Here is a 15,313-nt window from a genome sequence, read left to right as displayed (position 1 = left end):
TGCCTCCACGTAATAGACCAGAGCTTTTCTCTGTTTGCTCAACAGCTTGTTGCTGCTCCTAATCCTCTTCAGCAGGTGCTGCTGCAGATTCAGACATGTCAGACAGGTTTGATGTGTTGGATTTTGCAATCAGACAACGTGAAATAAGGGGGCGGCTGTCTAAAACCAGCTTTCCTCTTCTTTGAATGTATCCACGCCTTCTGTGCACTCCCTCTTCTTGTTTTGCTACAACATGCTGACGTGTGACTTCCAGGGTCAGGAAGCAAATGTCAGCTTTTCTGATTGTAAACTTACGGTGCGACGTGGTTTTGAATGCTTATGTGAAGTTCACAATTCTGCACTGCAGAGTTACTGATGGGTTTAAAGGAATTTTATTAACATTATTTAATTTATTTTAAGATGTGTACCTAATAAAGATGGTGTTGGTGAAGCAGCAGACATGAGCATCTCTGAATCTTCTCAAAAACATGCAACCACATGGGATTTGTTGATACTTCACACAAAGTTCACGCGTCAACCAAATTAAGTTTCCAGCGTGTGCCTTGCCCTCCCTTCTTCCCTCCCTCCCTCCTTTGCTTTCATGGTTTTATCACTCTCGCTCTTCCTCAGAGGAAGCAGCTTCATCATCATCCTCTGTTGCATCAAATGTTGCTCAACCAAAAGTGAAAGTGAGCTGACGGAGACATAAAAAGCTCCATGTGACGTCTGTTTTCATCCCTCTGCAATTGGTTTCACTCATTGGTCTTGGATTAGTTTGTCAACAAGTCTATAATGTTAGCCACAAACCCCAGAGGGTTGTTCAAAAAAAGTTCATTAAGAAAGATTTATCTGAGTAAAAAGTTGCAATAATTTCACAAAAAGTGTTCAGTAGGGCACAAAAGTGTAGGGTTATATGCAGACTGTTGCTTTACATTCACTGGTTTTCTTTTCTTCAGCCAGAAAAAGCTTAAAACAACAATAAAAACAACCAGAAGAACAACGCCTTATTTTTGCCATTAGTTTTCACAGAAACGTATAACCCACACACCACGGTGTGTGACACCAAACAGGCTATTCTGCTTCAAGTTTAAACTTGACAAACTTCATCTTATGACTGTGTATATAGTAAAATGAAGGACTTTGGAATTGTGAGTGAGTCACAACAACAGTCCCACGCTTTTGCAGGTCACTGCAGTTCTTTTCATGTGGAAAACCAAAATCCTATTATAAACATCAAATGTCAAACTCATTTTTTGGGGCAAATCAATTCACATTTTATTTAGTTATTTGGAACATTTAGTGGAACCAGTAAATTTACAGCATGTTCTGCAAAAGTCAATAAAATACCTTGAAACTCAACATTGAAATACAAAATATATTCATTTTGATGCACAAATATATTAAGCCTTAAAAAGTTTGAAAACCTCTAGAAGAAAATGATCAATTGTATTTACATAAACTGTCCTCTCACCCTCTGCGGGTGTTTTTTTTTTACCTCAAGTTTGGGTCCTCTACCAGAGGCCTGGTATCTTGAGGGTTTTGCATGAACTCTTTGGTGTTCCTAGCACTGCGCTTTTCTTTCTGCACTGGTCTTTCTAGGGATCTGCTGCAGCCACTCCTCCAGCTTGGGGGTTGCTGCCCTGAGTGCTCCAATTACCAAAGGCACCACTGTCACCTTCACTTTCCAGGCTTTCTCCAGTTCTTCTCTGAGTCCCTGGTATTTCTCCAGTTTCTCATGTTCCTTCTTTCTGATGTTCCCATCGCTTGGCACTACCACATCCACCACAACGGCTTTCCTCTGCTCTTTATCCACCACTACAATGTCTGGTTGGTTCTCCATTACCATCCTATCAGTCTGGATCTGGAAGTCCCACAGGATCACACACTGTCCTCCAGCACCACATCCTCTGCTCCCCATTGCCTTAGACATTCAATGAGCACACTCTCAGTTGGGGCCTTGTACTTGATGTATTCGTGAATCTTGGATGTTTCCTCCTGAATTGTGGCTCCCATGCTCCTCAACCTCCTTCTTTGTGACAAGGATACAGTCTCAGTGTGCTGGATTTGGGATGGAACAATCGGCGTATACTGAGGAGCTTTAGCATGTTAGCATCTGAGATGAAAAATATGCTTGCCTGGCATTATTGAACTCATCCCTACATATAATAAAATACATGAAAAAGAAGAATAAGATGAGGGTTATCAATAGATACATGTGGTTGATTCTACCTTGTTTGTAGTTAATGATTTACATTCCAATGTTGATAGCTGCATGTTTTAGAGCAAACTCACCTTTAGCAACACATTAGCACAAACATGCTTCACCAACTCCAAAAAGAACCCTAACTGCTGTGGGACTTTTCAGAGATTCAATCTCAAACTTGCACCAGAGCTGGGTTTCCATGGCCCCCTTTGAAGGCCAGCTCATCTTGTTTCCCTCCAACCTGCTAAATCTCTTTCAAGGGGCTGCTGGAGAAAACGCAGTCAATGGTGGGCAAAGGTGGGGTACACCCTGAACAGGTCGCCAGTGTGTTGCAGTGCTACCAGCTCATATTCACACCTGGGGAACATTTTAGAGAAACTAATCAGCCTATAAAGCATGTTTTAAGACTGTGGGAGGAAGCTGCAGTGCCAGGGAAAAGCCACATCCAGTTGGGATTCAAACCAGGGACTTCTGGATATGATGCAAGAACTCTAACCATTGCGCCATCATGCAACCACCTGCAATCCATGAACTGTATCATAACTTAATAACAGACATCGCATATGAATTCTTTTAGAAAGTGTTTTAGCTCATAGTGTAAAACGACATTTTGCATAAATAATGTCACTGTCTTTCAGTTACTTCATTTAGATAGTCAAGTTTTACTCCAGCTCACCATGTGTCACGTTACACGTGTCAGACACCTAAACTTAAACACATTTCTCCATTTTTAGATGATACTTAATATAAGAAATGTCAGTGTGGCTGGTAAATATGACTGTTTCAAAAAACCCTTAAATACTTGATATAAGATTCGAAGTTTGATTAGCTTTTATTTGTAGGAACACTAGGACAGTCAAAGAAAGTCAACGTTTCTTAAGGTTGATTTTTTTTTTAACCAGCAGACGTTTCACACAGAAAAACATCATGCACACTAATAATTTCAGTCAAAATGTTTGTCTTCCTTATTTTGTCTGCTAAAAAATACTTTCTATTGTGTAAAGTCTTTCAATTGGTAAGGACAAACATAATCCTTTTCTAAAGCTGGAACTATTTTAAAGTTTGATCTAGTTTACCTAGTTTTTTTTTGTTTTACCCAAACTTCTGTTGTCTGTCAAAAAATTCCCCAAATATCTTGCATTCTTATTCTTATTTGATTTTAAACAGCAAAAACAGCTCAGATAGAGGAATCAAATTGAATCACATCGAATCGATCAGATCAGATCAGATCAGATCAAATCAAATCAAATCAAATCAGATCAGATCAGATCAGATCAGATCAAATCAGATCAGATCAGATCAAATCAGATCAAATCAAATCAAATCAAATCAAATCAAATCAAATCAAATCAAATCAGAGCAGAGCAGAGCAGAGCAGAGCAGAGCAGAGCAGAGCAGAGCAGAGCAGAGCAGAGCAGAGCAGAGCAGAGCAGAGCAGAGCAGAGCAGAGCAGAGCAGAGCAGAGCAGAGCAGAGCAGAGCAGAGCAGAGCAGAGCAGGCTCGATCCGATCCTACCTTATGTTTATGCCATTTTGTTTTATGAAAGAAAATTAAAATAAAGCAAAAGTGTAAATAAAATCTTTCACTTCTAAAAGAAGAGTGATGCACAGACCCTTTAGGGTCCATAAAGTTACTGTCAAACAAAGTGGTTCTGTAACACTGCGCTTTCACTTAACATTCACAGTGACTCCGTTAAAAAAGCCTGTCAAGTTTAGAAAGGTACTGAGTCATTTGTTAAAAAGTGAGAGGAGAAAATTGATGTGAATTGAGTGACTAATTTCTCCTACTCTTGACCTTTCAGAGTTGCAAACTGTAAAGATTGATTATTAACCTGTCAGTCATTGTGTGTGTGTGGGGGGGGGGGGGGAGTCTTTTGGTTGCCTAATTGTTCTAACTTATGGGAAAGAAAACACAGGAGACAGACCAGATGTGTGAGGTTGAAGATCATGAGCTCTATTAGAATGGTCAGGAAAAAGTGTCCAAAACTGTCTTTTTAATCTGCAAAAAAACAAACAAACAAAAAAACTATGAAAAACAAGTGTCTTTTCTTATGGGTAAATATTTAAAGCTAATTGTTAGGAGCAGAGACTTTCATTTATGGAAAGGTCTATTTCAGAGCTGCTGACTTTGATTTTCTTACTTTTACACACATTTAATCGCAACACAATGTAACAGTTTTGGCTATTTTACTGTTCCTCGGATTGTTTTGTCCTATTTTGCAAAGTGCTTGTTTTAGAAAATTTAAGTTGGACATACAGTTAAGGAAATGTCTAGTATAGAGACACTAGAGTACGCAACATAATCATCTGTTAAAATAAAGTCTGTATAAAAACTTTTCATTAAAACCATATATTAAGGGTTGATCCAATACTGAATACATTTTTAAAGCCCCACACCGATGAAAAATTTTTTTTCTAGTGTTTTGAAATGTTCTTGTGGCATATTTCTTATGAAAGTGTGAAGTTTTGGGGCCAGGGCAGTTTTTGTCCTGCTTTTATTTTGTTACTTCCTGTTTCTCCCATGTCCTCTCATTGCAGATGTCTTGACCTTCCCTCCAATTTTCCCACAGTGTGTTCACCTGCCCTCCCTGATGTGCGCACCTATTTGTAATTGTTTAATCTGTCCTCATGTTTGTTAGTCTTCAAATCATGATGAATAAGGAGTAGTCTCAAAAATAGCTCATTTGTGGTCTAGAAAATATACTGGGCAGGCAACACGCTTTCTGCCCCGCTCCATTCTGATGCATCCACTCGTAGAAGACTAGATCTATGGACGTCTGTTTTCCTCTTCTGAGCTGGCATCTGGCTCAAAACTGCACGGATCCAACATTGCTCGCCATTTTTGTTGCACTGGTAATGTTAGGTCAGGGGTGTGGGGGGCTGTAAACTAACAGGAGGGCGTGCAATGACATGGGTGATGGAAAGTGGGAGCGAGCTTGCTCTTCACCAACAGTCCCTTTCACGATGACATGTTGACACACTCTTTCACGTAAAATGCTGACGTACAACAATTTGTTTTCACTTTCCATTTTGATTTGTTATGAATAAGAAAAACATGCAAAAAATATGAGGCAATCTGTTCGATGGTTCATGCTTGATGCATAAGATTGCATCCACAAGTGTTTTTAGCAAGTGGTAAACGGTGTGTCCTGACACAGCGCTTTTGAAATGTACCTCGAAGGCTGAAGGCACTTTACAGTTCCTTTCACCCACACACAAATTCACACACTGCTGCTGGCTCTGCTGCTTACACTGGTGTCAACCATATACCGTAATCACCTGGAGCCCAAGGGGACTTGCACACATGGGTGAGCAAGGCAGGATTCAACCCTATTATCTCTTGATCAAATGTTGACCGCTCTACCTCTGCACCACCCCGTGAGAGAATTACCCCTTCAACAAGAATTTCACAACTGTGGGGTTTTAAATTTCTGTCTCAGTTACTATCAGTTAAACAGAGGATTCATGTGGGTTACAAACTTTCGACACAAACAGACTTTAGACAACATAAACGAATTTGTTAAACTGCTAATAAATATTTGTAACAAGAAAATTATAAAATCAAAAGCCATGATTTCAAAAGTTAAGTGCCGTGTTTTCCGCACTACAGGGCAGACTGGATGGATTAAAGGACGCACCGTCAATGAATGGTCTATTATCGAACTTGTGTCTTTTATAAGGCGCGCCGAACTATAAGGCACAGTCTGTCAGACTTTATTAACTGTGTTCACAGTCCTTATGCCTAATGGTAAAGCACCAGGGCCTGACGGCTTTCCTGCAGAGTTTTATAAGGAATTCTGGGAACAACTGGCACCAACGTTTTATAAAACGGTAAAATTTATCAATGAAAGCCAATCTCTACCACCTAACATGAACTCTGCCAACATTATCCTTCTTCTAAAACCAGACAAAGACCCCACGAGTCCTTCAAGCTATCGCCCCATTTCTTTAATTAATGCAGATGTAAAAATTATCTGCAAAGCACTAGCACAGAGAATAGAAAAAGTCACTCCTCACATAATTGACTTTGATCAAACTGGATTCATCAAAGGCAGACACTCGGATGACAATGTCCGCAGACTCGTTAACATAATAGACTTTGCCACCATCAAAAACCAGGAAATGACTATACTATCACTGGACGCTGAAAAAGCCTTTGATAGAGTAAACTGGAAGTTCCTCATTGCTGCCCTCCATAAGTTTGGGTTTGGAGAATCATTCATCAGTTGGATCAAAATATTATATCACAACCCCAATGCATCAGTTAGAACTAATAAACAGACTTCCAACAGGTTTTTTCTTGGAAGAGGAACTAGACAGGGTTGCCCACTCTCCCCCTCTCTTTTTGCAATATTTATCGAGCCTCTAGCTGCAGCAATAAGACAGAATGAGAGTATTAAAGGAATTAAAACCAAACACAGCCATCATAAAATTAGTCTCTATGCAGATGACATATTACTGTTTTTAAGTAATATACATTCTGTAAATGAAACGGCAACAATCATTAATGAATTCTCTTCTATATCAGACTATTCCATTAATTGGAATAAATCTGTTTTATTACCACTGAACAGTAATGCGGAGCAAGGACTCACAATACCAGTTAAATCAGGCAATATAAAATATCTAGGTATTTATTTTTCCCCCAAAATATCAGAACTGGTGCTGCTAAACTACACCCCATTACTGAAAAACATACAGGACGATCTAACACGCTGGACCAACCTGCCTTTGTCCCTTATGGGCAAGGTAGCCACGGTTAAAATGAAAATCTTACCCAAAGTTAATTATCTCTTCTCAATGATTCCCACACAACCGCCATTAAAATGGTTCAAAACATTAGACTCATCCATATCAAGCTTTCTATGGAACAATAAACCTGCAAGAATTAGTCTAAAAACTTTAAAATCTGCAAAAAGCTGTGGAGGATTAGAATTACCTAACTTCCACAATTACTTTCTTGCAAATAGATTACAATACATCTTAAAATGGTTAAAAAATAATCCAGAAACCAACTCATGGTTAGACTTGGAACAGGCGTTATGTGGAAAGATCAACCTGTCAGATCTTCCATTTATTAGTCAAATAGTTAAAAGACAGGATTGTTTCAAAAGTATTAATATAAATGCCACTTTAACAGCCTGGTGGGAATTTCTCAAAATATCAAAATCATCAATTCAACCGTGCAAAATGACACCCATCTGGAACAACCCAGACATCCTCATAAACAAAAAAATTATCCACTTCCCAGCTTGGCAAGCAGGGGGCATAAAACAACTAGAGCACATAATTATTAATAGAAGATTCATAACTCCCCAGGAACTTCAAGACAAACACGGAATATATAACTTCTTGGAATATCAGCAACTTAAATCAATTATTACTAAAAAGTTTAAATACAGAGACAACGATTTAAAGCTACCAGATGTAGTTACCACTCTGATCAATTTCTCAATGAATAAAACTCTCTCCAAAATATACAAACTTTTATGTAATTTAGATAACAATATTTCACTTCCGACAACAAAATGGGATGCGGATTTGAGCATCAGCACAGATGAAAGTTTTTGGTCAGAACTTTGTCTAAACACCTTTAAAATGACAAAAAATCCAAATCTGCAGCTAATCCATTTCAAAACTCTTCACAGAATTTACTACACTGGACAGAGGATGTTCAAGATGGGTCTCAGTAACTCAGACATTTGTCAGCACTGTGACAGTAATCTACCCGACAATTACATGCATGCACTATGGTTCTGCACGCCTGTCCAGGCTCTCTGGCAGCAGGTATGTGCCGATCTATCAGTCTGGCTTAAGGTTTCAATCACAGCTTCACCGTCACTTTGTGTGCTTGGTGACATGAGTGCCATCGATGTAGAAGGAGGATTAGCATCTATCATTTTCATAACTCTTTGCATTGCTAAAAAAACTATTTTAATAAATTGGAAAAGCAAAAAAAATATAAATATAAGTCAACACCGAAATCTGCTGCTTGATCATATCAGCTTGGAAAAAATGTCAGCCCAAAGTTCAAGTAACTTTGAAAGAATTCGGTCTCTCTGGTCTCCCATAGCTAACTCCGTGACTTAGGGGGTGGGGGGGGCATGGTCGTCGCTGCTCCTTGCCCTTCTGCCGTGGGCCGGGGTGGGGGTCGGGGCCTCCGGTGCCTGGCCGGGGGTGGTGGGGGCTCCGTTGGTCGGGGGGTCGGGTCCGGCGCCTGGGTGGGGCGGCCTGGGGCGCTGCGTGGTCCTCTGGGCTTGGGTGTGGGGGTGCGTGGTGGGGGGTGGGGTGGTGGTCTGGCTTGGCTTGGGGGGGTGGTCCCTTTGCCTGTGCTGGGGGGGGTTGGCGGGGGGCGCTGCTCGGGGGGGGGGGGGGCCCAGCGGCGCTGGATGGGCTTCCCGTCTACACCTGGGGCTGGGATCGGCCCTTCCCTGGCTCTGGGGCGGGACGGGACAACCCTCTTGGGGCCCCCGGTCGCTCTGGGTGTCATCCGCTTCGGCTGCGGGGTCTGGGGGTGGGGTGGGGTGGGGGGTGTCTCTCTCAAACACACATACACGCACACACATTTTGCAAGGAAGGTGGGACCTAGGACCTTCTGTCCCCTGCCTCTTCCCTGGTGGGGGGTACGGGCCCCTTTGCAACGGCGGCTGTGTCCCCGGGGTGCTGGCCTCCTGGGCCCGGCGGTGCTCTCTCCGCGCGGTGGGGGGGTTCACATTACATCTGAGCCGGGGGTGTTCGTGTCCCTGGGGGGTGGGTTCTGGTCCTTGCTCCTGAGTGCTGGGCCCCGCCAAATTTCCAACTGTGGCCGAGCCTGGTCGGGCCATATTTACAACACCCCTTGTGGGCCCTCTTTTTTCCCCGGGGTTCCCCCCTTCTGGGCGGGGGCGGCGGGCCCCTGCCTCGCTCCTCCCTGGACCAACCGTGGGCCGGGCGGGTGGCTGCCTGGAGTGCGGAGTGGGTCTCCCATGGGGGGTCCTGGCTCGTACCTGGGGTTGGGGCGGGGGGATGCCCGGAACTCCTGGGTGGTGGTGGGGTGCTCGTCTGGGGCTGTGGGCGTCCTTCTCCGGTGGGGCCCTGCGTTGGGTTCTCCCGGCGCGGCGGGGGGGCTGCTCTCCTGGTTGGGCTGGGGCGGCGCCCTCTTTCCCTCCGTGCCTCCCTGCTCTCTGGCTCTGGGGGCCTTGCGGCGGCCCTGCTGGCCCTGGCCTGGGTGGCGGGCTTGGTCGCCCGGGTGGCGGTTGTTCCCTGCCGGTTCCCGTGTGGCGTTGGGGGGATTCCGGCTGCCGCTGCTGGTGCGGTGGGGGTCTTGGGGTGGGGATGGCTGGGCACTCTCCCTCCTTCTTTTCACGTTCCACCATCCATTTTAGAAGAACATAAACACTCACCTGAGCACAGGTGTTAGCTCAACAGACTGAATGACTGAAATATTTCACACTAGTTGGTTTTAAGGCATAAGTATGCGTGTGAACACTATCTGTTTTGTGTACATGTCGACAGGTGGACATTTTTGCAACTAACAGGTGTGTTTATAACATTTGAGTGTGTGTGTGGACAGGCTCCGCCCTTTTTTTTTGTTTTTTTTTTCATTTGAACCTTACCATAATGATTAACAACCAGTAAACTTGCTGCTTTATGCTGCTTCATGGTCTTATCCCCCTTCCCCTCCTATTATCACCCCCTACCCCCCCTCTCTCTAACGTCCCTCTCTCTTCTTCCCCTCTTTCCTTTTCCGTCCGGTCCAACACCAAAGATTTTCAGACATGTTTGAAATTAATAAAGTTTGGCCTCAATTACAAAAGGGGTTTATTCAGACATACCTCTGGTTTGTCTGAAGATTAATAACCCCTCTTGTTAAAGTAAAATATGTCCAACCCAAGAGGCCCTCAGCTCTCATCTGTCTGCCTAGCTGTTGGACAGGACAAGTTAAAAAAAAAAAAAAAAAAAAACTGTGTTCACAGTAACTACACGCTACAGGTTAGCCACAATAGAAGAGTTAACGTTTTCACAATACCTGTAACTCCCAAACTGGTTGGAAACATGTAGAAAACTGACTGATATCACTAAAATAAACATTGCTGTGACTACTTTAACTCCCTACCTTGTTAGTAACATGTATAAAAACACAGTCCAACCTGTAACCCATTCACAATACTTGTAACTTCCAACTTTGAAACACGTAAACAAACAGACTGATAGCACTAAATCAAACTTTACTTTGACTACTCTAACTCCGAACCTTGTTAGTAACACGTAAGAACAACGCAGTCCGACAGCGATACACATTAGCTGCGTTAACGTATTTACAATGACAGCCAACCTTGCAACTTGTGAAAAAAATAGTCAGCCTTTAAAGATACTAGCTGTTCATTGTTTAGGTAAGCAATAAGCACCCTTTACCACCTTAAAGATGTTCTTTAAAGAGGAGCTCACTGCAGAAACAGCTGCAATGGGCCCAGACATGCTTGAAGACTCATTTTCAGAAAGTCTTCTTCACTTGAGAGCGCCGTGCAACCGTGGCTATTCCAGAATGATGGAGTCGTGGGCGGTTGGTGGATTGCTACCATGTCCCAACAAGGTTGTTTGTCAGCAAGGAGGTGGTGGAGTCATGTTTTGGGCTGGAATCACAAGGAGAGAGCTGGTTGCCCCCACTGGGGTCCCTGAAGGTGATGTTGTTGAAGGCCTCTGAAAAGTAGGTGGAGTTTCTGACTGACAACTTTCTTCCGTGGTAGAAAAAGAAGAACCACACTTTCCCTAACCAAATCATCTTCATGTGTGACGATGCACCATCTCATGCTGCAAGGAATACCTCTGCATCATTGGTTTCTTTGGGCATAAAAGGAGATAAACTGATTGTGTGGCCCCCATCCTCCCCTATAACCTCAATCCTATTGAGAACCTTTGAAATATCTCTGATGGGGGGAGGCAGTTCACATCCAAACAGCATGTCTGGCTATTCTGACATACTGCAAAGAAATTCAAGCAGACACCCTCCAAAAATGCACAAGTTCATTGGATGCAAGAATTGTGAAGCTGCCATAAAGAAGGGTCCTATGTTGGAATGTAACTTGACCAGTTGAGATGTTTTTGCTTGGTAAGCTTTTGATTTTAGTAAATATGATCTCCTAATGCATCAAATTCAACAAATTAACATTTTTCAGTTCTTCAGAATCTAAAAAATGTTTTGGAACGGTTGTGCGTAATACTGTAATACTGTGTGCACTTTAACGTTTTTATTTATTTTGTTATCTTTAGGAGGGTTGTTCAATAATATTTAATATATACTCTAAAGTTTTGTGACTTGAAAATTATGCTGACTGTCATTTACATTGAATATTTAGAAAAATTAAAAAAATTATGATTTGCACAATAACTTGCAATTTGCTGTGTATATATCATGTATATTTTAAAATCTTGGATATTCTCATGGCCATCATGCTTTTCTGAAAGTGGGGAACTGTGAAGGAAATTGTTTTATTATTAATATTATTGTGTAAATGTCTTTGTTTAAATGTGTGTTTAAATTTTAACTCAGATTGACCTTTTTACCTTTTTAGAAAACAGTTGTGTGTTTGTTCATCGGCTTCTCATCCCAGCAAGGCTCAGGGGGTTTTACGACACACTGTCTCGACAAGAATCGAGTGTGGGTTTTACGACACACTCGATTCTTGTTGTGGTCTGTTGTTTATAATTGTGTTTTTCTTTAATGTCTAGATGCATTTATCTGACAGCATCCTACGGTAAATGCATGCCAAATTTGGTGATTGTTCCACGAAATGCACAATTATTTTCAAAACCAGCTCTACTGAGAGCTGGGGAGGTTTTCTAAACAAATAGAACAATGGGGCTGTGCATTAATCTGAAGTTTCAGATGAAATAACTTCACTACAGTCCCTTTTACATATAGTGCTTTAGAAAAGCACGCTTGTTTTTTTTTTTACTGATCTTTATCTGTGACATAGATTTAAGTAAAAAAAAAACAGCAACTGAGGTGAACTCAAGGTTTTTTGCAGCAGATTTTTGTTAAGTTATAACACCTTCAAGAACAATCACATTTTACGGCCAGTTTCACGAGCAAGCGTTTTGCGAACATAAAATCCTTCCTGAGGTGGCAAAAAAAAAAAAAAGTTTCATAAAGTGGCTTTCTTTATATTGCTGTACAAAAACACAAACGTGAAAAAAACAACCCCTTTTTTAATTGAATTTTTGCAGAGATGCCCTTCATTTATTTTGGTAACATCCAGAAAATTATTTGATTCTTTATCTTTCTGACTTTTCTTCTCTGAAACTTTAAAATGACACAGTGAAAACACCTTCTAGTAGTAAAACCAAGGACAAGAAATAAGGAAATGGAAAAAGCTTTACTGCGTGTGTGTGTGTGTGAGCGTGAATTCCTTAAAGGCAGTTGGCAAGCTCACAGTATTACAGGCTAAAAGTGCTGACAGAAAGCCTGTTCGCCTGTCTGTGGGTGAGGCAATAAACAAGTGATGCAACAGGACAGTTTCCATTTATGGAGGAATTTCCCACCAGCAAATCAAGTTTGAATGAGAACAAGAGAGAAGGAAAGAAGGCAAACAAATCGAAACTAAAAAAACGGATATTGGGACAAGCACTTTGAGTTTCTGCTTCTGCTTTTGTGTTTTAGTTAACTGTTTTTCTTCCATGTGAAAGCCAATTGCACAAACAGAAATTGAAAGTTGTGACAGCTTTGATTTATCTGCGTTTCCATCTTGTTTATCTAACTCATGTTTAATATTATTTCCTCCTAAGAAAATGAAAAAGTCATCCAAAACCCTAGAAATTGGAAATTGTTTTTGCTTATTTTTAGATCGTGGCCGCACAGTGGTGCAGTGGTTAGCGCTTTCGCTTCACAGTGAAAAGGGCCTGGTTCAAATCCCAGCTTCTGTGTGGGATTTGCAGGTTCTCCCTGTGCATGTGTGGGTTTTCTCTGGGCACTCGGGCTCGCTCCCATGATCCATAACCTGCTTCATTCGGAAGTGTGCATGTGTGAGTGCTTGTGTCCCCTGCAACAGACTGGCAACCTGTACAGCGTTTAGCCCACCTTCACCCAACAGAAGTGGAGGACAGGCTCCAGCAACCCCGTGACCCCAAGAGGGATGTAGCGGGTAACGAAAATGGATGGATATTTTTGGAATGTAATGAATATACAATAATTAAAATCTGGCAGCATTTAATGAAGCATAATTTAAAAATACGTCTGATAGCTTTAAGCATTTGATATGGCAGTATTTTCTTGAAATGAATGGTTTCTGCATAATGAAGAAAAGATTGTGACAACAAACATGACCTGGGGCCTCATTTATAAACGTTGCGTACGCACAAAAGAAGGCGTACGCCACTCTCTACGCAATAATTGATATTTATAAATGCAAACTTGACGGGAAAATGTGCGGTCCTTCACGCAAGCTCTGACCCAGGCGTACGCACAAAAACGGGTGAAATGAGAAACGGCGAAACCGTCGGCAGATGGAAGAAACACGTGAAAGTGAAAATGACAATCCTGCCTCTCATAAATAACATGAAGACTTCACAAAGCAAGTCTTACAATTAACAGCCTACACGAACACCCGTTTGATCGATCAGCAGTGAAACAAACAAAAAAAATCAAACGAAAATTACAACAGAAATTCAAATGAACACTTATTTGCAAAAAGAAAAGTGAAATATGTTCTGCAATATTGGCATGTTGTGCAATTCATCCTCATAAATAATATAGTAAACAGAACGAAATAATGTACTAAACTGATATTCTCGTCAATGTGTCCGTCTGGCGGAGCAGATATGCTGGCAGGTACGCCACTTCTGACACAAATCTTGAGGAAAGTTTTATAAATGAGGCCCCTGATGACAGTTTCAAAGAGCCCAATGTGCATGTTAGATACTATCCCACTGCATGCCTGGAAAATGTGTGAGCTCATGGAAATAAATCCAGCCAGTTGAGTCCCCTTAGGCAACAATTTTTCTCAATACCTGGGGGTGGTGGGGGCGGATAGTTCTTCTTTTCTTTGCCGTTACAACATTAGTTTTGTTCTTTCAATAAATTATCTGTAAACAATCTGAATGCGTATACACTTAAATTTAAAAATAATATATTATTTTTAAACTTAATTGATCACAGTTTCTTCTTTTTTAATGTTTTTACAGTACAATGCAGGAATACTAATATTTGCTTAAACACCTTGGGTCCAAATGTACATTTCTAAGCCTTTTTTGAAACAAATTTTCTTTGCTAAAACATATTAAGATGAGTTTTACTCCAAAGATTTCCTTAGGCTATGAACTGAGGAAAACAGTTTTTGCAATATGCAGAAGATCCAGGCTATCTTTAGGTCTTGCAGGTAAGGTCTTGCAGAAACCCAATAAATCATTGGACTGAGGAAAGAAAACAGATCAAAGTCTGCTAGTTAGACTGGTTTTGTTGTGTAAGCGTAGAGGGAACCCCTGCTACGCTGGGTATTCCTGGTTTTCTGTGACGTCAGGGGCGAGGGAGTGGTAAGTGTCATATAAGGAAGCCATGCCTTGTAATTGACACTCTGGATTTTGTGCAAGCACAAACCATGGCACAAGTGAAGAGGACTGACATAGAGTCTTTGAAGGACTCTTCCCAGTCAAAGTGCACTTTGATACTGGTATGTCTGGCAGCAATGATGATCTTGCTAGTTTGGGCTTTTATGTTCTTCATCTTTCACCAATACCTGTTCTTACAGCCTATCGACCAGGTAAGAAATTCATGAAGGGATCGCCATTTTCCTTGTTTGACTGTAACTATATCTAATTGATGTTTGTGTTTGCAGACAGCTCAACCTGAAGGAAGCACAACAAAGGTCCTCGTAACACGTGAACTAAAAAGTCAGTCACATCACGGTTTAACTTGATTGTAAGTTTAACCTTTTTCCCTGAGCTCATGAAAAATGTGCTTCGTTTTCAATACTTGTAGATGCTCCCAAAGGACAAGATGTCTGGACTGCAGACAAAGGTGCAAAGTACCTCATCTTTGGATGTGTTGAGTTATTGAAGGCTTCCGATGAAAATGCCAATCTCCAACTAATTGCAGAAGGAGATAGCAGAGAGATCGACCCAATCATTAAAGGCGAACATGGGATTTGCTGCTTCAAGA

The sequence above is a fragment of the Oryzias latipes genome, chromosome 4 (assembly GCF_002234675.1).
Source record: "Oryzias latipes chromosome 4, ASM223467v1".
Taxonomy (NCBI): domain Eukaryota; kingdom Metazoa; phylum Chordata; class Actinopteri; order Beloniformes; family Adrianichthyidae; genus Oryzias; species Oryzias latipes.
The sequence above is the reverse complement of the archived record's forward strand: the minus strand, read 5'-3'. Positions refer to the sequence as shown.